At 44.9% G+C, this 24384-nt stretch overlaps 1 protein-coding gene across 3 annotated transcripts in view; it reads right to left on the bottom strand.

Annotated features, from left to right (window-relative positions):
- Nucleotides 1–22539, bottom strand: part of ZHX2 (zinc fingers and homeoboxes 2) — a 79018-nt gene extending 56479 nt beyond the window's left edge. For all 3 annotated transcript variants that reach the window (XM_069854595.1, XM_069854596.1, XM_069854597.1), the window contains exon 1: nucleotides 22381–22539. The gene's annotated coding sequence lies outside the window, so the exon portion shown is untranslated. The remainder of the gene's footprint in view (nucleotides 1–22380) is intronic.
- Between the last annotated feature and the right edge of the window lie 1845 nt (nucleotides 22540–24384).

Genomic DNA, 24384 nt, shown 5'->3' with positions numbered 1-24384 from the left:
TTTCAGTTTAAATTAATGCTGCTGCTTTGCAAGGCTGCAAATCTGGCTTTGTTGTGCCCCTCACCCAACTGAGACCACCATGCCATAGAATCATAGCATTGCTTGGTTGGAAAAGACCTTTGAGGTCATTGAGTCCAACCATACCTGTCCACTACTAAATCATATCCCTGAGCACTCAATCTACTCGTCTTTTAAATACCTCCAGGGATGGTGACTCACCTACCTCCCCGGGCAATCTGTACCAGTGCCTGACAACCCTTTTGCTGAAGAAATTTCTCCTGATGTCTAATCTGAACCTCCCCTGGTGCAACTTGAGACCACTTCACTTCCTCTAATCCTATCACCTGTCACTCGGGAGAAGAGACCAACACCCGCCTCACTACAACCTCCTTATAGGTAGTTGTAGAAAGCAATAAGGTCATCTCTCAGCCTTCTTTTCTCTAGGCTAAACAAACCCAGTTCCCTCAGCCTCTCCTGACAAGACTTCTTCTCCAGCCCCTTCACTAGCTTTGTTGCCCTTCTCTGGACACACTCCAGCCCCTCAATGTCTTTCTTGTAGCGAGGGGCACAAAACTGAACACAGTGTTTGAGATGTGGCCTCACCAGTGCTGGGTATGGGAGCACAATCACTTCCCTGGTCCTGCTGGCCATGCTGTGTCTGGTAAAAGCCAAGATGCTGTTGGCCTTCTTGGCCACCTGGCCTGCCTCATGTTCAGCTGGTTGTCACCCAACACCCCCAGGTCCTTCTCTGCCAGGCAGCTCCAGACACTCTTCCCCAAGCCTGTAGTGCTGCACGGGGTTGTTGTGTCCCAAGTGCAGGACCCAGCACTTGGCCTTGTTGAACCTCATCCCGTTGGCCTCAGCCCATAGATCCAGCCTGTCCAGATCCCTTTGTAGAGCCTCCTAACCCTCCAACAGATTGACACTTCCACCCAGCTTAGTGTCATCCATGAACTTGCTAAGGGTACATTCAATCCCTTCATCCAGGTCATTGATAAAGGTATTGAACAGAACCGGACCCAGCACCGAGCCCTGGGGAACACTACCTGTGGTTGGCCTCCAACTGAAGTTGGGCCTGGCTATCCAGCCAGTTTTTAACCCAGCAGAGGGTGCACCTGTCCATACCAATGGCAGCCAGTTTCTCAGGCAGAACACTGTGAAAAAATGGTGTCAAAGGCTTTACTAAAGTCCAGCTACACTGTATCCACAGCCTTTCCCTCATCCATTAAGTGGGTCACCTTGTCATAGAAAGAGATCAGGCTGAGCAAAGCGCTGCCTGGCTGTGCCCCCCCAGCAGACCGCAGCTGCTGTACGGATGGTACACCCAGCAGCGTATCACCCCTGCCATCGCAGGTGGCTGCCCTTTCTGCACCAGGCTGAGGGATGCAGTACTGCAATGTCCATGGGAGCTGAGTAGGCTCTGGCTCTCACTGCTACCAGGACACCCTGTACTGCCACTCGCTCCACACCCCCAGACATGCATTTCAGCCTGCTCACTAACACCTCCTAATTTAAATATTTAGGCCATTTTGCAACAAATGTAGATGCTTTTGTGCCTGTGCTCTGGCAGTGGACTTGAATAAACAGCATGTGGCCACCTGTCCCACAGCAGATTGTAATACGTGGGGCAGTTTACCCTCTTCAACAGATCTATCAGGCAAACAAGCTGATACACAAATATGCTGAACCTGAATGAACTCTCTCAATCTGGATTCAAAAATGACTACAGGCAAATATAGTCAGAGGTCACCAGAGAATGCACCCGACAGCGCTCAGATTTACATAGAATCACAGAATCATAGAATAGTTCGGGTTGGAAGGGACCTTTAAAAGTTACCTAGCCCAATACTCAAAATATATACAACCTCTCAGTAAGGGAAACAGCAGCTTTTAAGCATCTCATATAAAGCAAGTTAAGTAACAACTTTAAATGAAGCTCAGCAATCCTCCAAATCCAAACAGAGTAGTTATAGCTCTCCTTAGCCTATCCTTCATGTGTCTTCAAAGTGGTCTGTGAAATCAGTTGTAACTTTACCACTTGATTTCTTTCCTTTGTGACACTTCATGAACACTTCTGAATGACTGGGAAGCAGCACAGCAACATCAACCAGAACATCCTCCACTATCCAAAGGCAAACTGCACAGTTTTGATTTGATTTGTATTTATATGCTTGCATTTTACAGATTAAATATATGGTCTAAGTAAAAATCTCAGCCAGAGTCTCCCCTGCCTTCATCCAAAGTCTGATGTAAGTACTTACATGTCTTGCAGAAACAACCAGGATCCTACTCAGGCCCGAAATCCCTTTTATTTAGAGCACTTTGCCCTTTAAGTAGTTCTGTAATGCTCTGTTCAAAGAAGAACACTGCTTAGAAATTTTATTCTTGATGAAAGATGTATTTAAAATGTTTTTCTACTCTTCTCACTGGGGTTTTACATTCTGCATGTGTGACAAAGCAGACATTGTCTGCAAGAAGCTATAAATCCTGACTGCACAAAACTGCCCTAAATCTAGAGCATCCATGGACCAAATCTGACCCCTAAAATCAAAATGCTCAAATCTCCTATGCTGCTAAAATAAAGGCAGGATTTGGTCCTGGAAGCTTAAGGTTGCTCCTCAGTTTGCAGCACAGCCTAACTAGAAATCCATCAGGTTTCTAGTCTGCACCTCAAATAGCCTTGTCAAGTTGCACAGCCAGCAAGAAGCAGCCAATGCAGGGGTTTATTGTCAAGGAATGTAAACAAATAGCAGCCAGTGATGTTCATCTATCTCAGGCTGATGCATATAATTTTAATTAAAGCATTTATGTAAATACAGATGCAAATTAGGTTCAGTATAGCATCTGGCAAATTGCTATCATCGCCCTGAGGCTACTGGCAAATTAGCATGAGCTTTCATGATGTGAGGGTACCAAATCCAGTCTTGGTTCAGACAGTGTATATTTTCTTTGGCTGAAATTGGCAGTAAACCACCGTGTTGGTACATACATAAGAAGTTAAATAGTCTTCCATTTGAAAAAGAGCTCTTAGGAAGTAAACCAACATCATTAAAATATGTCCTTTGGTCTGCCCATACCTAGCAAGAAAAAAACCCATTTCACATTTCTGCAACACCTATAAAACGAACTCAAGGCGCCTCTGAAATGTTAATTAATCCATACTTTCCCTACGGGAGATCTATTTTAAAGATGGTTCTATGGAGTCTGCATTAATCTCTCATTTGCCAAAGGCTCACAGGAGGGAAAGCCACAGTGATCAAATCTGGACCTAGGAGCCTTGATTCCCTGCTCTCTTACGTCCGCATCACAAGACATCCCTCCCCAAAAATCACAAGAACTCGCTCACACCAAAGAGGTGTGAACCTCTTTGGCCTAGATATCACTGCCTCAAAGTAGTGTTAACTTCAAAACCTTGTTAAAATTGCAAAGACAAAACAAGAAAAATAAGGGAAAACAAATCATAAGGAGAAAAAAATCCACAACTTTTTAAAATTGAAGGAATCTTTAGATCATGCTGAAAGGTTCTTTTCTTTGGAAAATGAAAAGATATGATCAAGATAATGTTCATAGCAATATCAGCATTAATTTCTCTTGATTATTGCTCCCCTCTAGGTGCAATTCCATCTTTAGGCCCTTCTAAGTGGAGATAGGCTTGCCTTCTTTCAGAACCCTACATTAAGACCAATGCTTGGAAATAGGCAACAGCTCCTAAGGCTTAAGAGCACACTTAACGTGATCAACATCAATGAAGCTTAAGCACATGCTTAACATTTTGCCTGCGATACCCTCACAAATTTCCCAGGGCATGAATTTCCCACCAGTACTGAATGAAGTGAAATCACATTTCCAATTTATTTAGAATGGATGCAGAAGTTGACAGGAAGCAATTGGCATTATTTTTGATGAAGAACAGGAGAAGGAAATGCATTAAGGTTTGGAATCATATGGGTACATTCACAGCGAGACAAAATGTGACACATACATGACATATCATTACTATGACAACATTATCTGGAAGACATGTAACCAGCAATTTGTAAGCACGTGGTCATATACTGGCCCCTTACTGTGCTCAAAATTAAAAACAAAACGGAGGAACAGGAGCTTTTAGCATGAAGCCACAGACTGGCTTGTTTTCATTTCTTTGCCCTGATATCAGTTATGACAACTGCACGTTCATTTAAATGCTTTGCTTATTGACTTCTTTATTTTGTTTGTCTCTAGAATTTTGCTTTACCCACCTCCCACCCCCCCAATAAATAAGTAAAAATAGCAGGTACTAGTTTTGATGTGAGGATGCCAATATGAATCCCTACAGGCTGCAGGGAAGTGTGGAAGAGGGAGAACAGGGAAGCAGTTGTAACTAAGGACATCACACTGAGGTCCTATCTCCTGTGATCTATGGGAACAGGCTAAACATGAGAGCTTCATGCCCTGGGAAGCTGGGCATCCCTGCTCTACGAAGAGAACTGGCATATATTTGCGATGGTTGGACTTTATGATTTTAGAGGTACTTTCCAACCTTAATGATTCTATGATTCTATATAGGAACATTGCTGAAGAGCAGAAACAGTTCAGGTGTAGGTCATCCATAGTGAGTCTTGACTGAACCCTGGTCTAGAAAAATAATTTTCTGGCTTCCCTTTGCAGGAAGAAAAAATGCCAAGTTCCACTGGAGGGGGCGGGTAAAGATTGTTACAAAAGATGAGATGCTTCCCATTCTTATTTTGGGAGAAAATCAAGTCAAAATCAGAGCCTTGCCATGTATGTGTTTCAAGTCTGAACTCACATTCCTGAGGGAGGCCAAGTTAGGGATCTTGATGCTTTGCTGCTGAACATCACATCTCAATAGACTTTCATCTGATCTGAAACTTAACTGGGCAATTCCAATGGACCAAATGATTGCACTAGCTTTGTCAAAGGCAAGAAGTAACTTTAAACATATAAGCAAACAGATAAATAAGAGACCTGCAGGTTTTACATGGCCTTTGCCACCTGTAGCACTCAACTGGCACTTTCTTAGGGAACTGTTTGGAAATTGGTGCATCCTAGCCAAGCTATTCAGGTAGTGGCTCATAACCCAGGGACACGAGGGCACCAATGGGGAAGGAGAGGAAAGAGGGTACGGTCTTAACCAGGCTATAGGAGAGGAGGTTTTAATCCTCTGCCTGAATTTGTTTAAGTAATCTTTATTCCTCCATGCTTCTACACCTAACAGATGCTAGGTGCTTGTATTTTAAGAGAGATGGGATTAAATAACCACCGATAAACCATTCTCCTCTCTGCTTCTCCAGCAAGGTTGGGGATGACTTTGATGTGTTTTTCTCAAGCAAAGAGATGCGTTACTCTAAAAGGCTGGGAAGGAAGAGAGGGGCAGTATTTGGCCAAAGGAGCTGTAGTATCAGTGTAACAACATAAGCTCTTGAAGGTAGGCAAGGATTAATACTTGGTGTGGAAGAGTAGGTAGTACAAACCCACCAGAGTTATCCATCTTTTGATACTGGGGGGGCGGGTAAAGCTGTGCTAGAAAGAGGGAGGGGGGTTTCTCTGCCTAAAAGCTAAAGTTGTGCCTTGTTTCCTCTGCCTGCATATCATTACACTTTTTATTTTTGGATCTTGCAACATTAGCCAGCATTAGATGGCCCATAGCTAAAATAACAGCTGCTATACCCGACTTCGGAGTGTGGAGGGGAGTACCAGAACCACCCCACATAGAAGGACAATGAGAGAGGCTCTGCAACCTTAAAATGTGCCTTTTACTTCTGTTTTACTGAGGAAGATATGAAAACACACCTTTAAAAGTTTACAGGAACTAAGACCCCAGAATCACTCCAGCAGCAAACAAATACCAACCTAACCTTGTCAAAATGCTACATGTCAGAGAAGGCTATTGTAGCAAAGCCCTGGTCTATAAGACCCCAGCACGAGTCCCTCACAGGCCAGAGAAAGGGCAGCTTCTCCAGTGTTTGCACGCTGTGCCTTGGGGCTGTGCCAGCATAGCCATGTCACTGGGGAATCACACCTCTACATGCTTTTTTGATCACTACAGCTTTGCTGGCAGAAGTCTGTAGTGTAGGCATGGCTTAACCCCAAGGTATTTTCAAAAAGCAGCAAGATGTGAGCTAACTTCCCAGCATACATTACAACCCATGCTGTTAATTCAAAATTCAACTTTTGGGCCTTTCCACACAGAGCTGCTCAGTCCACTGGAGGTGGGGGCCATCTGATGCTGTTACGAGTCAAGATGCTGACGCTATGAAATAAATGTTTTTTAAAAAGCCTGATAGGAGAGTTTTCATTGATATGCAAACTCTAGATGAGCACTGTTTTGGGGCCTGTTGCATCAAGTTAGTTCAGAAGGACCCAACTATGCGAGCATGGCAATCGCAAGGTAACTTTGCACTCCCTAAACCAAAGCCAGCACAAGACATAAACAGCATCAGTGGCAAAAATGAGAAACTAACATGTCTTGAAGGTTGATTAAAATCTTTTGAAAAGGCAAGGTTTAGCGGGTCTTGCACGACAGCTTCACCCCAGACGCCACCAAAACCTATTTCATTTGGCTGGATGGCCTGTTCCTCCACTTCTACCCATTAACTACAAGACTCATTTTGCTCTTTATTCCTCTTAATTTTAGGCTTAGATAACATTTTCCTGAGTTGGAATTTACCATGAACCAAAGCAGCTGAAAATTTAAACTAACACTTCTAAACCCTGGTACCCGCTAGGGACACAAGGCTAATGAACAGCTGCCTTCTATCAAAATGTTGGAGACCCACAGGTCCCAACGAACCCCACTGATCACTTAGATGGCAAGACATCACTTTAAAGGCTAGGCTTTAGAAACCACTATTCATAAATGCGAGCAATCATTTTTATCTTGACAAGACATGAGTACGCTGGCAGAAAAGAAAAATCAGTGATGAGCTGCATCCTCCAAAGGACAGTCCAGTCCTCAGTCTCAAAGTGTTGAAACCAGGAATCTGCTCAAGACTGTGAACAGACATGCTTTACCCTTGGAGATGTAATCTGCAGCTGAGAGGCATGCATAAGACACATCTGGAATTTCTCTGGCTACCAGCAGCAATTTTAGTTCATGCAATGACTCCAAGGACCAAAAGCTTATGTTCCTACAGAAAAACCTCCCTCTTCCAGTTATTTCATAGGAGACAGTAAGTTTCTACTTACTGAAAATGTTAATCATTGCTATATTTTCTTACATCATTGATACCTGATCATTGATGCCTTTGCCAAGGACAGGACGTGACTCCCAGCGTTTTCAGTTACATTGGTCTTCCCACTGCTGAAGAACAGAGATTCTGCAACATCCCTCACCTGTGATTAAACCCCAAACTTGAAGAGGAGGAACAGGGTCTGTTTCTGGGAGACTCCTTCTAACTACCAAGGAAGCAGCAAGAAAAGGGTTCAGGCAGAGTTTCATGCCCTTGGTGGAACGAGGGGGTAGATCTACAAGGAAGAAAATATCTCTACAAATGGAGAGGTAACGGCACCATCGCAAACTAAGAAAATGACAACTATCTGCTCTGCAGCCTCCACTGCGGCTGTCTCTGGAAAAGCTGCGCCAGCCAGAAGACAGCAACTTCATTCTTTCATCTACCCATTTTCTAGTTTTTGGAGAAAATGCTTCAGTAAAGAGAGACAAGAGTTACTCAAGATCCAGGTGCTACACTTGTAGCAGTAGAGTCCCAGAAGTCTTCCCTAGAGACATTTTTGGGAGTTTTGGGTGCAAAACCAAACAGCATTCAGCATACTGTTGGGATATTCCTAGAGATCAATGTGACAATGGAGTCTCACCGGGGTCTGCTGCAGTTGTATGGGACCCAATATGACCATGTTCTACCACTAAGCTGTGGCTACCACCAGGCTACCTGAGCAGGCTCCTCACCTTGTCCTAGCAGTATGAAATCAAGCTGTTAAGATAAAACCTTAAATACTGCATCGGTGAAGGACAGGTTTTCGAAATTCTACCCTGAATCTACTGCAACTTTGCTCCATCAACTAAAATGAATGGCTTCAGGAGAGAAACCAAGCATTCCTTGTAATTTGATATACTGTGGGATAAAATATTCACACTCTGTAAGAAATAATAATGAGAAAGTTGTACCAGACAATGCTCCTGATACATATCTATTTTGCCGCCTGGCTCCACTCAGGCGCTATCTGCAAGTCCAGAAGCTTGAACAGCATTAGAGGCTGGTCATTCCTGACATACCCTGCACCTTCCAAACACACAGAAGCCTTTTCACTCTGAAGGCCAGCCACATATGGAAAAGATATTAACTTTGTACAGACTGGTCCTCACTTCTGAAGTCATACCTGTTCTCTTTAAACTGCATCTCCCTAGTTTACCAAAAAAAGCCTCCCACATGTATTTACACTAGCATTTGCTCCGCAGATGGCTGTGGGAAAGAAATATAGATTTTAATCTGCCTGGCACACCACCAGCCAAGCTGCAGTTGGGATTTAGCGGACAGACTCTTTTGTTGCTGGTAGATGTAAGCAACAGGGAGAACACAATTTTATCTCCAAAATATGGATGGCGGGGGGGAAATAGCTTTCCTATTGCTTCTTGGTACCAGTGGGAGCTAAAAAAGCTGGCACCTTTTCAAGGTGAGAGAACCTATTCTGTTCTCTTTGTAATCACGTAGGAGCTGTTTGGGATGGGACAGGAACAACTTGTAGCAATGGCTTTATATAAGGTTTGGTGAGTGTTCCCCTCTTTCCCACTAACCAGTCTTTAACCAAAAGTAGCGTTACAGTTTCGGGCAAAACCATTTCCATCCTCTGCTGGCTTCCCATTGCTCAACTCCATTGTTCAACTTTTGTGGCTCTGTTTCCCCATCTGTTAAACAAGAGTAGTAAAACCTCCACTGGAGGTATTATTCACACCTGGGTGCTTGTAGAGCACAGTGCAAAAGAAAGCATTATCAAAACTACAGATCGTCAGTAAAGCAGCCAAGACTCTGCTAAGAAGGCAGAAGACCAGACACTAGGTTAGTCTGGTTATGAGTCTGCAATGGCTCACCAAGGGACCAACTGAGCCAGCTCATTCAATCCCTACAGCCAGATGTGCAGCACAAGCTCAGAAAGACAAAAAAAAAAAAAAAAGAGACAAGCTGCCAGCTTCTTCATATTCATGAGCTCTTTAATAATGCTCAACAAAACTTGGAGGCATGTTCTCTGCTGTTGCTCTTGCCTTTGCACAGCAAGCGAGTCATAAATATTTCAGAGGAAGAGTCCAGAAAATTTGCAAGATTGGTCCTAGCCTTTTACAGCATTAATGAGCAGGCCATTAATAGTTAATGAAGCAGCTGCTGGTGATCTCAGAGGTAAAGACAAGACTAGGACAGCAGTGCTTGCCCATTCACTACAATGTGATAATGTAAAAGACCGACTCGATCCTTTCATCGAATCCTACCCATCACAGTAAGACCCAGTGGCTGATCACAAGACCTCCAGTGGAACCGCACCCAACCCACCTGCTCTGCTGCTGTCACCCAGCAGGGATAGAGACAGCTGCAAAGGGTCTGAACTGACTGACCTAATGCTCTGGGTACGTTCTTGGGAGTGAAGAAGCCTCAGTCATACTTAAATACAGGTGCAATGTCCCAATCACTTATCCAGGCAGGACCATGCAATCCATGTGTGCGGGCACATGTGTACATACATAAAAATGCCAATAAAAAGGAGGGGGGGAGGTTTTTAAAGGTCTCGGCTGCTTGTTCAAAGCCAAATTCATAGTACAATTAAGCAGCTGACTTCAAAGAACTACTCCTGTGATTTCAGCTTTGCAGACAGTGAGGACTCTGGTATTTTTGCTGTATTTACGCTTTCACACCTCTAACATTGCCTTGCCTGTACATTTGCACAAAGCGTACCTCAGCCACCACTGTTCCGTAACTCCACTTACTGAGATCTTTACTGAGGAAGGGCATCACGTGGCTGCTGCTGGCCAGCCAGACTACCAGGAGCAACTCCAGACCTACAGCCTGGGCAGGGAGAAAAGCAGGAAAATCAGGCAAAAGTTTGGATGTTGCCAAAATCTGTTTCCTCCTTTTTAACCCCCAAAGTATCACTGACTTAATGGATTTGTGAGGCTGGTTTCTGGCTGCCTCCACTCTCATGTGTATGTGGGTTTATGAATCCAAATACTAAATTTTTAAAAAAAACTTACTGGCTAATGTCTGTCACACTTGACAGGTGAAGATCTTGAAGACATTAATTTCCTAATTCATGAAATCAGACAGGATATGGAGGACAGATCCCCAGCCCTGGTACCATGAAGGAGGGGATGCAGGGTCAGTCTGACTCCTCTCCCTGTACATGCAAAAATTCAATCTCAGCAGTCAAATGCTTTGGCAAGCAGTCGGTGTCAGTTCTCCTTCTCCCAGGAATAATCAGTCTCCTGGATTTCAGCTCACATCATGTCTGGCTTGTCACAGCTGAAGCTCTTTCTGCTCAAGAATGGATAGGGATCCATCCACAAAAAGCAAGGACTGGTAGCAGAAAGACTCAGTGAAGACCCTGAGATGGATAGGGACAGCACAGACCCATCTTCTTCAACAGCAAGCCCATGAACTGAGTGGGGTTTGGTCTGAATACCTCCCTTTTATGTAAGTGTCCTTAGAATAGAGTGCAAAAGTTTGCACTTCATTTGTTCAGGCTGTAATGTTCAGAGCTTGTAGTCAATAGCCTTGAGTTCTTTGGGAAGAAGAAAAGGAAAAGAAAGGTTAATTTCAAAGTTGTAGCCTTAATTCCACCCTCCAAACCAGGGCTGTTAAGTAGTGAAAGAGTCAAAGGCAACTGCAGCATTAGGTCCTTTGTTAAATAATTAACTGCGATTTGCTAATCTATCTATAGGTACTCACTGAAGAGACAAAAAACTTCTTTATCTAGACAATACCCTCACCTAAACCATGGGCTTCCACCCAAGCACCTCCTGGGATGATCCAGATAAGCATCTCTTGGCATGATCCAGAGAAGCACCTCCTGGGATGATGTCTTCTATTTTTTTTTTTTAAAATGGTCTTTGGCTTTGCTTGCCTTGGAACAAGACAGTGCCTGCCTGCTTTCAATGCAGATCAAAGGCAATCTTAACAGATCCTCACTGTATTATAACCTATAAAATAAATTCACTATGTAAAACTTCAGGTAATTATTTTATTCTGTAATTTGATTAAAAACTATCATTTGCCAAACATGGCCTGGAAAAAAAAATTACTACTTTGATTTAATAATAAAGTACAAAATTAGCAGTGAATGTATATTCCTTTTAAAACCCATAGCACGTAACATTCCTTCATGCTTTAAGTGGGAAGCATCTTAAAATTGTTATAAACCTTAATTTAAAAACTTTAATACCTTGAACTATTTAAATCACATTAAGGATGTGACTTCAAGTATGAAGAACCCTGCGAAACCCAGATGCACATCGGGCTGTTGCTCACCCTCATACCATTTATTTTACATGATTTAAGAATGGATATTTTAAAACTGCAGACAAGTAAAAGAAAATGAGAACTGTTGCAACTGTTGGAACGGGTCCAGAGGAGGCTACAAGGATGATCAGAGGGCTGGAGCACCTTCCATAAGAGGACAGGCTGAGAGAGTTGGGCTTGCTCAGCCTGGAGAAGAGAAGGCTCAGAGGAGATCTTATAGAGACCTTCCAGTACCTGAAGGGGCTACAAGAAAGCTGGAAAGGGACTGTTCATAAGGGCTTGTGGTGACAGGTATAAACTGGAGAGGGGCAGATTTAGGCTTGATATAAGGAAGAATTTCTTCACCACGAGAGTGGTGAGGCACTGGCAGAGGTTGCCCAAGGAAGCTGTGGATGCCCCATCCCTGGAGGTGTTCAAGGCCAGTTTGGATGGGGCCTTAGGTAACCTGATCTAGTGGGATGTCCCTGCCCATGGCAGGGGGTTTGTAACTGGATGATCTTTAAGGTCCCTTCCAACCCAAGCTCTTCTGTGATACTATGATTCTATAAAAGTTCAATGACTAAAAAAAGACCCACCCTCAAGTGCTCCTTAATCAGCTTCCTATTAGTTGTCTGTTTCATTTTTTAAAAAAGGTAAAAAAAAAAAAAGCAATAAGATTCTTGGTATGTTTTCTGCTCCATTAGATACATTGTAAAAGTGTCAGTACTAAGTGTGTGTAAAACTTATTAACTTGTGTTAATAAGTACTCCATCTGAGTACTTATTTTTTGCTGATTTTAAAACACAGCAAAGAGACAAGGGCCATTCAAGTGCTAGCCAAAAAATTAATCAAGCTGCAACCCCAACCAAGCCAAGTAGCCACAGCGAAAGGTCAAGAGTGTTTCAAGATGACTTTTATAAGTTGTAATAAACCAATAGGAAAGGATGGCAAATCACAGTCTTTCTCTGCTGCTGTGCAGACCAGCAGTCACAAATTCAAGCAGAAAGGTCTCCCACCCAAGCTGTACCAGAAGCTTCACATGGGAGCTCTTCTAGAGAGCGGTATGGCAGTGCTTTGATGCACAAACCAAACCTAACTTAACAGTGACCTTGTGACACATGATAGCAGTATCCACCCTGAGATTCAGCAAAAGGTCAGGACGAGAGTGAGAAGGAAGAAGAAAATTCCATATCTACACAGGTATGAACAAAATACAGGCAGATTAAAAATTAAAATGTAATACCAAAAACATATTAAATGAAAATGCGAGCCAGCCTGAGAGGTCCTACGACAGCTGCACCCAAAACAAGGTACTGCTTGTGCCAGGCAGAGGCAAATAAGAAAGGATGCATTAAGTCCGAGGCAGTTAGCAGAAAAATAAGATCAAATTCCAAACTTGGCTGCAGAAACTGATAGAGAGAGGTGGCTGAAGTACAAATTCAGCAGTCTGCTACCCACTGATTTCCTGTGCAAATACAATATTTCCAAAACACAGCAAACTACACCTCACATCGCTGCACATAAAACATCCCCCCAAAAAGTTAAAAGCATCTCAGAGACTGTGTGGCAATCCCCATCTCCACATGCTGCCTGCTGCATTCTCTAAGTAAGGCAGCTTGCAAACAGACACAGATCCTTTGCCCTATAGTACCACATACTGCCTGCCACATCACCACCCATTTTGGGATGCAGCTGTTCTTATTTTAAATATCCAATATCCTCCTTGTACACTTTTCAGGGCGTGCTTCACATTTAAGAACATATTTCAAACTACTCCATCAAGCACCACAAAAGCTCTTCCTTTGCGGATGGAAAGAAGGCTTCCCTACCCTAGGAGGCTCCCAGGAAGGCTCCCTGCTGGGACACAAACGAAGCTCTCTGAGATGGCTGGGTGGGAACAGGCAGACAGAGGAAGAGAGGAAGGAAGAGGGTACCACAAAGAAATGAAAAATGCAAACCTTCCACTCAACAACATTCCTCCTTCTAAACTGGGGACAGAGTGCAGACAGGGGTTTGTGTTGCTTGTTTTGGTTTTTTTTTTTTCTCAAAAAACATAGTTAAATCCCCTAGTAATTTTGTGGGAGAGGTGCAGAGGGCTCAGCTGGGAATTGGGCCAGCTGGTGAGGGATGTGTTGGTGCACGGTCACCCTCGTGCCCTAGAGCCACAGACTCTGAGACTGAAAGCACCTGCTCTCAAGCACTTTGCAGGAAGAATGAGACTTTGCCGCTTGTCCCGAAGCAAGAGCAGAGCATACAAATAGGAGTTCAGATTTCAGGAGATTAACTTTAAATCTGCCAACTCAGCATGCTGGTCTGCTGCTGGAGAAGAGGTGGGGCTGGAGCTAAGATCATCTCTATGTATGAACTCTTTTTGGCGTAAGTAATATTTTGTGATGCTCCTGACTCAGACACATGCACATAGTGTAAACATGTAAAAATAAGGTAAACCATGAAAAAAAGGTAAGAAATAGGACAACAGAAAAAGCAATTAGAATTTAAGGCACTTCAAGTGTATTTTGGCTTGAAAGCAAAGTACTTTACAGAGTTAACAAATTTTTCCCTGTATCTGATTAACTGCAGATCTTCAAACTTGTGTTCGCCTTGAGCAATGTTTCCCAAACCACCTCATCCCTCTGACATAACCACAGGCACATAGACAAGATGCCGGCAGATATGCCAAGGAGGAGTGTCCTGTAAAAACTGCTTTAGCAACAGCAAAATTGTGAGGATGCTCTAACTTTAAAGACAGAGAAGATGCCAAGGCAAGCGCAGTTAAGAAAATAGTTCCCTTTAAACAAATCATTCTTCCTCGTCACTCTAATTGCTTTAAAACACATGTGGAGCCTATTCCTTCCTTATGCCAGAGGATCCCGGATAGATTTAGGGAAGCAAAGGCTTCCTAAGGCAGTATTCTCTGAAACTGCCTGTGGCAAACACTTCGCTCATCACCACATTTGTACCTAGAAACTTCCCACCTCCAGCTGTTAAGCAAAATCCTGCAGGTGTTCAGTGGCCACTAACCCCTGCAGCCAGTAGCTGGCTTCTCAAAGAAAATGAAACTTAAGTCTCAAAGCAAGGTGGAGCTGGTGCCTTCCTGGCAAGATGTTTGTACCTGAGCACAGGCTGGGGAGACCAGTGCCTTAGGTTGAAACTCAGGAGAAAAGGCTTCTGGTTCTCAAAAACACCTGACTGCCCAGTCCTGAGAGATGAGGAACACATCCCAAAAATCTGTAACTGAGAGGTCACAACTCTTGCTGGTATTGAGCACTACATGATGGTAATGGAAAGTGCTATCATAAGTATGACAGGCTGCAATAGAGGCCACGGCAATGACAGACAACAACAAGAAAATAAGCGATAAAGTAATCTAACTGCCTTTGGCTGAGCAAAAGGAAGGTGTTGTTGCAGTAGTTGTCTCACTATGGATGGGAGCAGCAACAGCCATGTGGACACCTAGCCAGGCAACTGAGTGCTCATCCCAGGAGAGAGCAGAGTGTTCAACTTCCCCAGCTTTCAATCACATGGAAATAAATAGATCCCACCCAGGGCCACTATTATCAGAGGACCAGGAAGGGGAAACTCTTTAGAAAAAGTCAGGGTGTTTACTCAGCTTCAGGAGGAACACCACGATCCTCTGGGATAACCCCATCTTTCATAATTTTCAAAGAACCTGTACCAAAGCCCAGAAGAAACAAACATCGAAGCCTGTAACAGCAGTGTGCTCCCAACATATCATTTGAATAAATCTGTTTCTGGAGAGACAAAAAGACAAGGAAAAACTCCCTGCAGTGCCTGACAGCTTGTGCTAAAGAGGATTTTATTCTCCCCCCCACCCCCCATACTTATTTTAGAGGTGGGAGGCAGGAGGAGCATCTGGGAAGGATTCTCCTCAAAAACACTTCAGGCCAGAAACATTGGGACTTTCCTTTATTTTGTGTGAGAGGGAATCAGCAGCCTGGCAGCAAAGCTTGGAGATGCCAGTGCTGTCTGCTTCATATCGGCTTCCTCCAGCATGAGAGGATGGAAAACCTCCCTGCATCGCTTCCCAGGGCCTCCATCCCAGCACTCTCTGAAATCCAACAAAACTTACTACCTCCAACTGTTTACTCCGAGATTTCCTTCTTCCAAATCAGATTTAAAAAAGGAACAAGTACTTGCCCACTTCTGCTATCTGAGTGAAGTGTAACATAAAGTAACTGAAACTAATAAGCATGAAATTAAGTTTAGAAACATTAAAAAAAAAATTCCAAAGCTTGGACTAAGAAAAAGCAACACCTGCATCACAGGCAAGGGAAAGGGTACTGAGTTCTCGAGAAATACTGATATTTTATTAAACTCCGCTGGGAGCAACTTCAGCAGCAGCTCAGAACCTGTTTCTTTTCAGATGTTACTTTGAAAAAAGCCCCACAAACAACAAGAGCCTGTTTAGAAAGGAAATAGTCACATTTTTGCCTATACAGCTTTGCTCACAGGGCTTCTTCCTCCACCCATCAGACCAAGCAAGAGGTTAAATAACCCTGAACTTGAGACTTCTTTAGTCACTCGCTCAAAACAAGTAAGAAAATCTCTTGCCATTTGGTTTTGTTTTAAGCTCCAGCAAGTGAAATATGCAGTTTTAACACTTATTAGAAAATCATGGGAACAGACAATTAATAACAGAAGAAAAGCCAAAATCGACAGGTAATTTGAGGTTGCAAGCTTAAAACAATATTTGGTATTTAAAGAGAGAAACAAGGTCAGGACATGAAGAATGTGTGGAAAAAAAAAGAAAAAAGGAAAACTAACATTTCAGGCCTTTGACGGGGTGCAAAAAACAGTGTGAGAAGTTCCCATCCCACCCCTCCCACTGCTTGCATGTAGTTAATTGGTCTCTCCATCAGTGTCAAGCAGGACCACACTGTAGACCACATCATCAAAATGCTGCAAGTTAAAATATAATACTAAAATTTACATATACATATATACACACATATATTTATCACTTAAGACAGGAGGGAGTGAAGCAGAGGTTTGCCTCTCACCAAGACTGTTTCCATGAAACCCTTACCTACGGGAATAGCAAATAAAGTAACACAAGGGAAATAACTTAGTTTCCCAGCCTTGCCATTTTTGACATGATGGAAGATGAATTTCAGGCTGTGGAGGAATCTCCCCTGTGAACTGAACTACGTTGTGGTCAGATAACACTGATCTAGAGGAAACTGAGACACGCGCAGAGGCTCTTGTGTCTGGGCCAGATGTGCCCACTCCTGTGCCCCAGAGCCTTCAACACCTGCTCCGGCAGCGGGGACTGGGCTTAACTTGAACTTAACTCAAGCAGTAGAAAGGGTTTCCTAGAGAGGAATGTAAATGTGCAGGCACCAAGAGCAGAGCAAGCACATCACAGCAGATACCTCTGCATGGGAACATCTCATGGCAGGTCTGTACCACTAACGCTTATGATGGGGCTGTACCAGCCCAGAGCAGGACACGACACTGATGTAACTGTGCTGGCAAAACCCAGGAGCAGAAAGGCTGTCACCAGCAAACAGTCACTTTTTGCTGGTGCTGCTTATCGAACTCATCATGCAGGGTGGGGAGGATAAACCCACAACCAGTGAATTCACCCATGGAGAAAGCTCTTGGTGTGGTCATAGGATGCTGAACCCACCAAAATATTCATGCACTCCTAGGGTCTGTGTACCCTGTGTACTGAGACATTAAGTAGAGTGAAATATATACAAGCTCACATTTTACAAAGGCCTGTAGTGACAGGACAAGGGACAATGGTTTTAAGCTGAAAGAGGGTAGGTTTAGATTGGATATGAGGAAAAATTTTTTTACAGTGAAAGTGCTGAGACACTGGAACACGTTGCTCAGCAAAGCTGTGGACGGTCCACCACTAGCAGTGTTCAAGGTCAGGCTGGACAGGACATTGAACAATGTGATCCAGTGTAAGATGTGTCCGCCCATGGTAGGGGATGTAGGATGAGACAGACCCTTTCAACATAAACCCTTCTATGGTTTTATGTTCCTACGGATGCTCACGCTGCCCTTTGAGCCAGAGCCCTGAGGAGAGGGCAGACAGCAGGCTTCCCCTGCCTGCAAGACAACGGGCAGCACAAGATGGAGTAGACTTACATCACTTTGAAGGTTGTGAATGGTGTAGATGGCAACTGAGCTCAAGGGTGAGCCTGGAACACTTCTCTGCTTCTCGTTTATGCAGGTGGGGGGCAGGGGATGAGGTTCTGCAAATTCCTCACTAAATGTCTGTAAAAGTTAATTGGAGAGGTGAGCAAGTGGTGACCAGGCTTCGCCTTGCTATCTCAGGTCCTCGCTGGAAAGTCTGCCCATGGACCACAAACTGAAGAAGATTTAAACTGTAGCTGTAGCTGGGGAGGCTTGTTGCTGGAGAGACATTGAATTCCTTGCACACACCTCGCTTTCAGCACCCCACAGGGACTCTCCACATGAGGCCAATGCACAAAAGGGTGTCAAAACTCATTGAAATCGCTCCCCTCCTCTCCCCACATGTAATTTCTAACCATACAGGCTTTACAAATCACCTTCTTCCTCATTTGCATCCTGACCCTTCCTCCCTTCTCCATCAGCCCTCCAGATGGCAAACGTTCCCTTCTGCCAAGAGCCAACATGAGCCTGAGCAGGCAGCTCGGGCATGTGCCCTCTCATTTGCAAGTCCAAGGTGACGTAGTATCATAACCCATAGAATCACAGAAGGGTTAGGATTGGAAGGAACCTTAAAGATCATCTAGTTCCAATCCCCTGCCACGGGCAGGGACATCCCACTAGATGAGGTTACCCAAGGCCCCTTCCAACCTGGCCTTGAACACCTCCAGGGATGGAGCATGGGGCACCCATGTCCTCAGCTACCAGAATAAACCCACCAGGAGGACTTTTAAAAAGTCCCCACCTGGTTACCAATGCCAAAACCTCCTCTGCCTGCTTGTGTCACTCTCCCTCTGCTCACTAACAGAAAACATCCATCTGAGGCTTCCCCAGTGCTAAACACAAAAAATAATTTCACACATCTCCCTCAGTTCAACCAGATCACCCAGTTTCACCAGCATACACACAGTATGGGCCATTTTACGTAAACTCAGTTTACAGAAAATTCATTTTTCACTTTAGAAACAGGTTTTGGGTCTCACGGTTACAAAGAAAAGCTTGCCAAGTGCACTGGCTTAAATCCAAATAATTCTGAATTTCTTGTAACAGCATTTCTTGCAACAACCCAAAGTGCATCTTTTTTAAAACAACACAATCAATCCAACAACACTTTTGACTTGCAAAAGTGTGGCAGTTTTGAGGAGGGAGGGCTGGGTTTGTGTTTTCTGAACTGCCTCCAGATAGCAAGGCTGGAATTGAATACACTTCCCTTCATCTTCCAAGGGGCCCATTCACTTCACTCCCATTTTGCTACACCTTTGCAAACCAAACTCTCAAATACTAACCTGTATGAAATGTATTTGTGATAGTCTGGAAATCAACAGCTCTTCTGGCTTTTACAGAAAAAAATACAGACTTTTTGAAACCCTGGGACTGGACTGTATCATGATATCTAGGAAACTTCAGACCTACATATTTTTGAAGGGCTGATGAAATAAACTTAACACCACAAATATTACTTCCAACTGACATGACACATGTAAACACACCTTGACAAAAGACTAGTAATTACTTTAATGGCCTTAAGTTAGAGCCCTTACAGATTATTTTAGTGCCTACTTTGGTTTATTACTTTAAGTATAAACAGATACCATCCTGCAGATGTGCATGTTACAACCTTCAGTTTGCAGCAACTGTTAGGGAAAGTACTTGCCGAATTATCTTCACACTTGAAAGAAAGTCAAAACTACAATTACACTCTCTCCACTCAAAAAGCAAATGCAGCTTTACTGACAGCCATGCTGAAATCTCAGTGAATTCAGCTGTGACACTTAATTTCTCATTAAATTCCAATCAAAATACTATTTTGATTTATTTTCAGTGGATGTCTTCATTCCTTAAGTTAAGTGGGCATGCAGAAAAAGAATTTCAATATGGGTCAAACCAGCCAAACCAGATGAGACTCCAAATGACATGAGGATCATCTGAGTTAAAGCAAAGCAAAAAGGAATAAAACCTGAAGATGCTGCACACGCAAATATAGTGACGTCATGCCTGACATTAAAATCTTCTTGTACAAAGATGAGCAAAACCTGCTGTGTTCTCATTCCAGCCTGCAGCAGTTTGAAACTGGTTTGAAAATTCAAAAAAGAAGGAATTTTGCTATATTTAATACTAGGGGATTTTTTTACTTTTAATAAAAACACAATAAAACTCCCCTCCACAACAACAAAAAAAAACACCAACAAAATGTGACTCTGCCAACTTGGGCTGTCTCATACAATGTATTATTGATTTTACAGACACTGTCCAGAAGTTGTTGATTTTAACTAGGATAAAAAGGAAAAAAAAAAAGTGGTACTAGAGAAAAAGCAGTTGGAAGGAGTATGCTCCTTTCAAATATCAATGACAGAGAAGTCCTGTGGGACAGAACTGTGACAGGAGAACTTTTGGAGTGGGAACTATCCACATTTATAAGCACTTCCCAGCACTGGTTCATCGCTGGTACAAGAGTGGAAAAATGCAGGAGAGCTCTTGGCTTTTCATTTCTGCAGAAGCCTGGAAGGGGATAAACATGCACACGGCTGCTGAAGTAAAATCAGGACTGGCCAACAACTTTAAAAATGCATGGGCTTTTTAGCATTTATATTCTCCCCAATGGCTGGCCAGTACCTCGCTTTGCCTGACCTGGAGATCAATTTGCAATTCTGTGTTTCAAAGAGCTGCTGAGTTCATACAACAGACTGAAGCCACATCTACATTAGAAAGTCTTCACCGGACAGGAATATATTACAGTGGCAAAGCACTTCAGTCACAGATACCTCTTAAACAACAAAATTAAAACTCCTCCACCAGTCTATTAAAGCTGCGGCAGCACACTGCCGTGTTACTTCATATGCCATTTCCCAGTAAGGCTACACGTGAGAGGTTTCTGCCAGAGACATGAGACCCCCCACTCGTGACACCTGTGTCTGCACAACTATCCAAGCACTAGCCATGAAGTACAAACCCCACACAAAGTTTAATCTGTGGGGTTTTTTTTAAAAATACAACTCCTTGATGATGTACATATGGGTTATTTGTTGGTGAGCTGGATGATGAAGCAGGGAGTGGCAATGACTTATCATCCTTTGCTGTAAAATAATTAGGTTGAGGCATTCGACATTTTAGTTCTCAGCCCAAATTTGGAAAGCTTTCGGGTTTTTTTTTTGTTGGGATGATTATCGTTACTCCACTACAGGATGTGCTAAAATCCTGTCCTGGGCTGGGATCTTGACACCTGTGGGATGAAAAAATCAAACAGGAAAGACTAGTTTTGCCCAGTTGACAGCCTTACTGATGCCAGAGGTGCAGCTTCACAAGGCACTTCACACTCTGCCACCCTCACCTGCTGCTCTCAGCGCTGCTGCTTGGGATCCACCTGGCAGGAGGTACGGACTCCCTGCAGTCCTCATCACCAAGTCACCATCACCAAAAGCCCTGCACTTCTTTCCCATTCCTACCTCTTTGGACACTTTTACACCCTTCTGCTCTCCACCTTCTGACCCGAAACTTTTGCTGAGCTCCCCTTACAAGCTTCCAAGGTTTAAGAGGAGCACCTGTCGGAGAGGATGTGGGGCCTCTGTCGGAGAGCTACCCAGGGAACCAAAGCTGGGTGGAAATCAGAGCCATGCCCACCTCACTCTCTCCCCAAGGAGAGATTCACAGGCACAAAACAAACAAAAGAGCCCAGGAAAGAGCCGGGCAGATGGATCCTTCAAAGTCAGGCAGGCGCATCCCAACTCCACTTACAAGTTTTATTCCTAGCAAAGAGAGGAGAAAAATCTGTGTGTTTTGCTGTGCTCCTTATCGAGAGAGAGAAGGGGGTGGGGGACACACGAGACAGTTGTGTGATGGCTTTGGAAAGCAGCTAAAACAAAAGGGAAAGTCACCTCTCCTGGAAAAAAAAAAAAAGAGTGGGTGCAACGTGCCAAAGAGCGAGTTTCCCCAAGCGTCCCCATCCCGAGGAATGTCCCTGCCCATGGCTGGGGGGGTTGGAACCAGATGATCTTTAAGGTCCCTCCCAACCCGAACTGTTCTATGATCCTGCGAATACAAACGGCCGCGGGAAGGCAGCGGGAGGGATGGATGGAGCGGGCGCCCGGCTCTGCCCCGCCGCTACCGGCGAGCCCCGCACCGCGGCGTCACGGGGCGGGGAGGGGGGGATGACACGGAGGGAGGGCAGAAAAAAAAAAAAAACCCACCAAACCAAAAAATGTACCAAAAATTAAACCAGCAGAATCCGTCGCCGGGTGCGGAGCCCCCTCCTGCGTCCGCAGCACCCCCGGGGCAGCTCCCCCCGCATCCTCCGCTCCCCGGCTGCCAGCGGCTCCTTTTTAAAGACCGCACTGACAAAATCGCCCTGCTCGCCTCTACGTAACGCCCTGTCGAAAGCGGACGCCATATTTTGTGTTGCTGATGTCGACATAGACAAACGTAGACATGTTTTTTCCTCCCCCCCAACCCCCTCCTCCTCCTCCTCCTCCTCCTGCCTTTCCCCCTTCACCCAAACTTGCGACCGGGAGGCGGCGGGGAGCGAGGAGACGACGAGGGGGAAGGAGCCCGAGCGGCGAAATATTAACCGTTACACCTAAAAAAAAAATAATTAAAAGCCCACCGCGAACAACCCTCCCGGCTTGCAGCCCTCGGTGGGCTCCCCCGCCCCCTTCCTCCCAGCTCTCCCAGTTTCTCCGGACAGTTCCTTTTATGCGCGAGAAAAAGTTGGGTGCGGAGGGAGCGGGGGGCGGCCGGGTGGGAGGGTGGTGCCGGCGAGGGACCCGCCGGGGAAGTTTCCTACCTGCTCCCGAAGCGGCGGCACCGGGTGTCCCAGGCGGAGCGGGCGCCGGGGGCTCCGCGGGACCCCGCGCCCGGAGAGGGGAACGGGCACGATCCGCAGCGCTCGCCGCCCCGGCCCCGCCGAGGGGAAAAAACGGGGAGGGAGAAAAAACACTCACACACTCACACTCACACACACACAAAAAAAAAAAAAGGGGGGGGGAGAAAAAGAAAAAAAAAAAGAAAAAAAAAGGAAAAAAAAAAAAGAGCCCTCGATCGGTGGGGATCTACGCCAAACCCCACATGATCGCTGACGTCAGCGTGCGTATTTGCATACGATACCACCGCCGGGGTCCCTCGGCGCGCAGGAAAGTTGGGAGCGGGGCTGCGCTGCCCCCGGCCCCCGGCCGGCCCCGGCCGCTCCTCCGCCCGCTCGGCTCCCGGCATTTCCCACGCGTGTCCCCCCCGGGCTCTGCCCCCTCCGACCCCTCCGGGCGGACCCTCCGTCCGGGACCCCGTGGGGCGGGCGGGGGCTGGACCCCTGCGGGACGGGGGGAGGGACGCTCCTCTGGGCATCGCGAGGACGGCAGGAGCTGGACCCCCGCGGCGGGGGGATGAGGGGCTGGACGAGGCTCTGCTTCCCGTGAAGCTTCCCCCCCAAAGTTACCTGGGGAGGTGGGAGGCATCTCTTCATCCTCGGCTGGGAATAGAGGCTTTCCAGACATCCCGGGTCTGGGGGGCTTCAGGCGAGGGCCGTTTCTTGCATTGCGGAGGATGGTGTGTATTTCCAAGGGATGCTGCAACAATCTCTGCTCCTCTCCTACGTCCCAGGAATTCTTTCCCCCGTTTAAAACTGTCGTTGAACTCCTGCGCGTCTTTGCCTTTCTTCCATAAAGATGTAGACAGATAGGATTCAGGCTGTTTTCTGTTTACTTCAATGAATTAATTAAAAGAAACAATTTGCCGATTGTATCTTGCTACTAGATAGCAGGTCTTCCAACAAGTCCAAGCTAATAGGATTTACGAGTAGCGTAATCTCACTGTAACTTCAGGGGTGTGTTGTCTACTGTGCGATGTCTTTAATTAGATCTCATTAAATTAATATTTTAAACCGAGACTTCAAGCTCTAAAGGCTTTGAATCTCCACTTGCTTCGGTTCTCGCCCTGCCCGGTGCCACCAGCGTCGTGGCTCGCAGTCAGAGCCAGGCTCCAGTCCTTAGCCCAGCAGAGTAACTTCGTTGAGCAATATTTTCTTTCCCTTCCCCGTGTAGGGCTGGGGACTGGCTTGTGTGAGAGTGTCGGAAGAGGAGCTCTAAGTTATTGAAACTGAATAATCACGGAAGAACGTAAATATGTCAAAGCAATGTCAAGAGATTTCTTTGCAGGGATACCCTTATCTGAGTAGGCGTGTTTTTGACTGCCTGAGTACAGTCTCTGTGAGTATTTGATAAGAGAGTGGATTCCTTCCTCTCTGCCACCAGCTAGGAGATTTCTTCTAACTTTCCTCCTCTTTCTATATCGAAGCTGCTGGTAAGGGACAAGCATGGGCATCCTCTCCTCACTTGCTGAGGGCACCGAATATTTCCATTACAGCTTCCTCATTTAACTCTTGTTTTCTTCCCTAGATGTTTTCTGTTGTTTGTTTTGTTGGTTTGGTTTATTTCTGGTTTTGGTTTTGTAATGGAAATTCCCTTTTCTTATAAATACTACAGAGTATATTTTGTTTAACTCCTCAGGAGCTGTTCAGCCCTGGAAATGATTCTGAATTTTGAACACCTGCGGGGAAAAGAAGAGCTATTTTAGGGAGCAAAAATCTTTTTCCCTGGGACACGCTTTTCCCCCCTACTGTCTCAAATTCCTTTTCTGTGATTTGAAAGAAAAGAAAAGCCGAAGTGTTTTAATAAGACTACTATGCTTATGAATATAAAATATTTTTGAAAAGTCAAATCAATGGAAAACACCCAAAGAATCATTTGCTTGTTCTTGTCCTAATTAACACTTACTTTAAGGCCTCTTTATCTTTTTT

Source organism: Phaenicophaeus curvirostris, chromosome 3 (assembly GCF_032191515.1).
Source record: "Phaenicophaeus curvirostris isolate KB17595 chromosome 3, BPBGC_Pcur_1.0, whole genome shotgun sequence".
NCBI classification, from domain to species: Eukaryota; Metazoa; Chordata; class Aves; order Cuculiformes; family Cuculidae; genus Phaenicophaeus; species Phaenicophaeus curvirostris.
The sequence above is the reverse complement of the archived record's forward strand: the minus strand, read 5'-3'. Positions and strand labels throughout refer to the sequence as shown.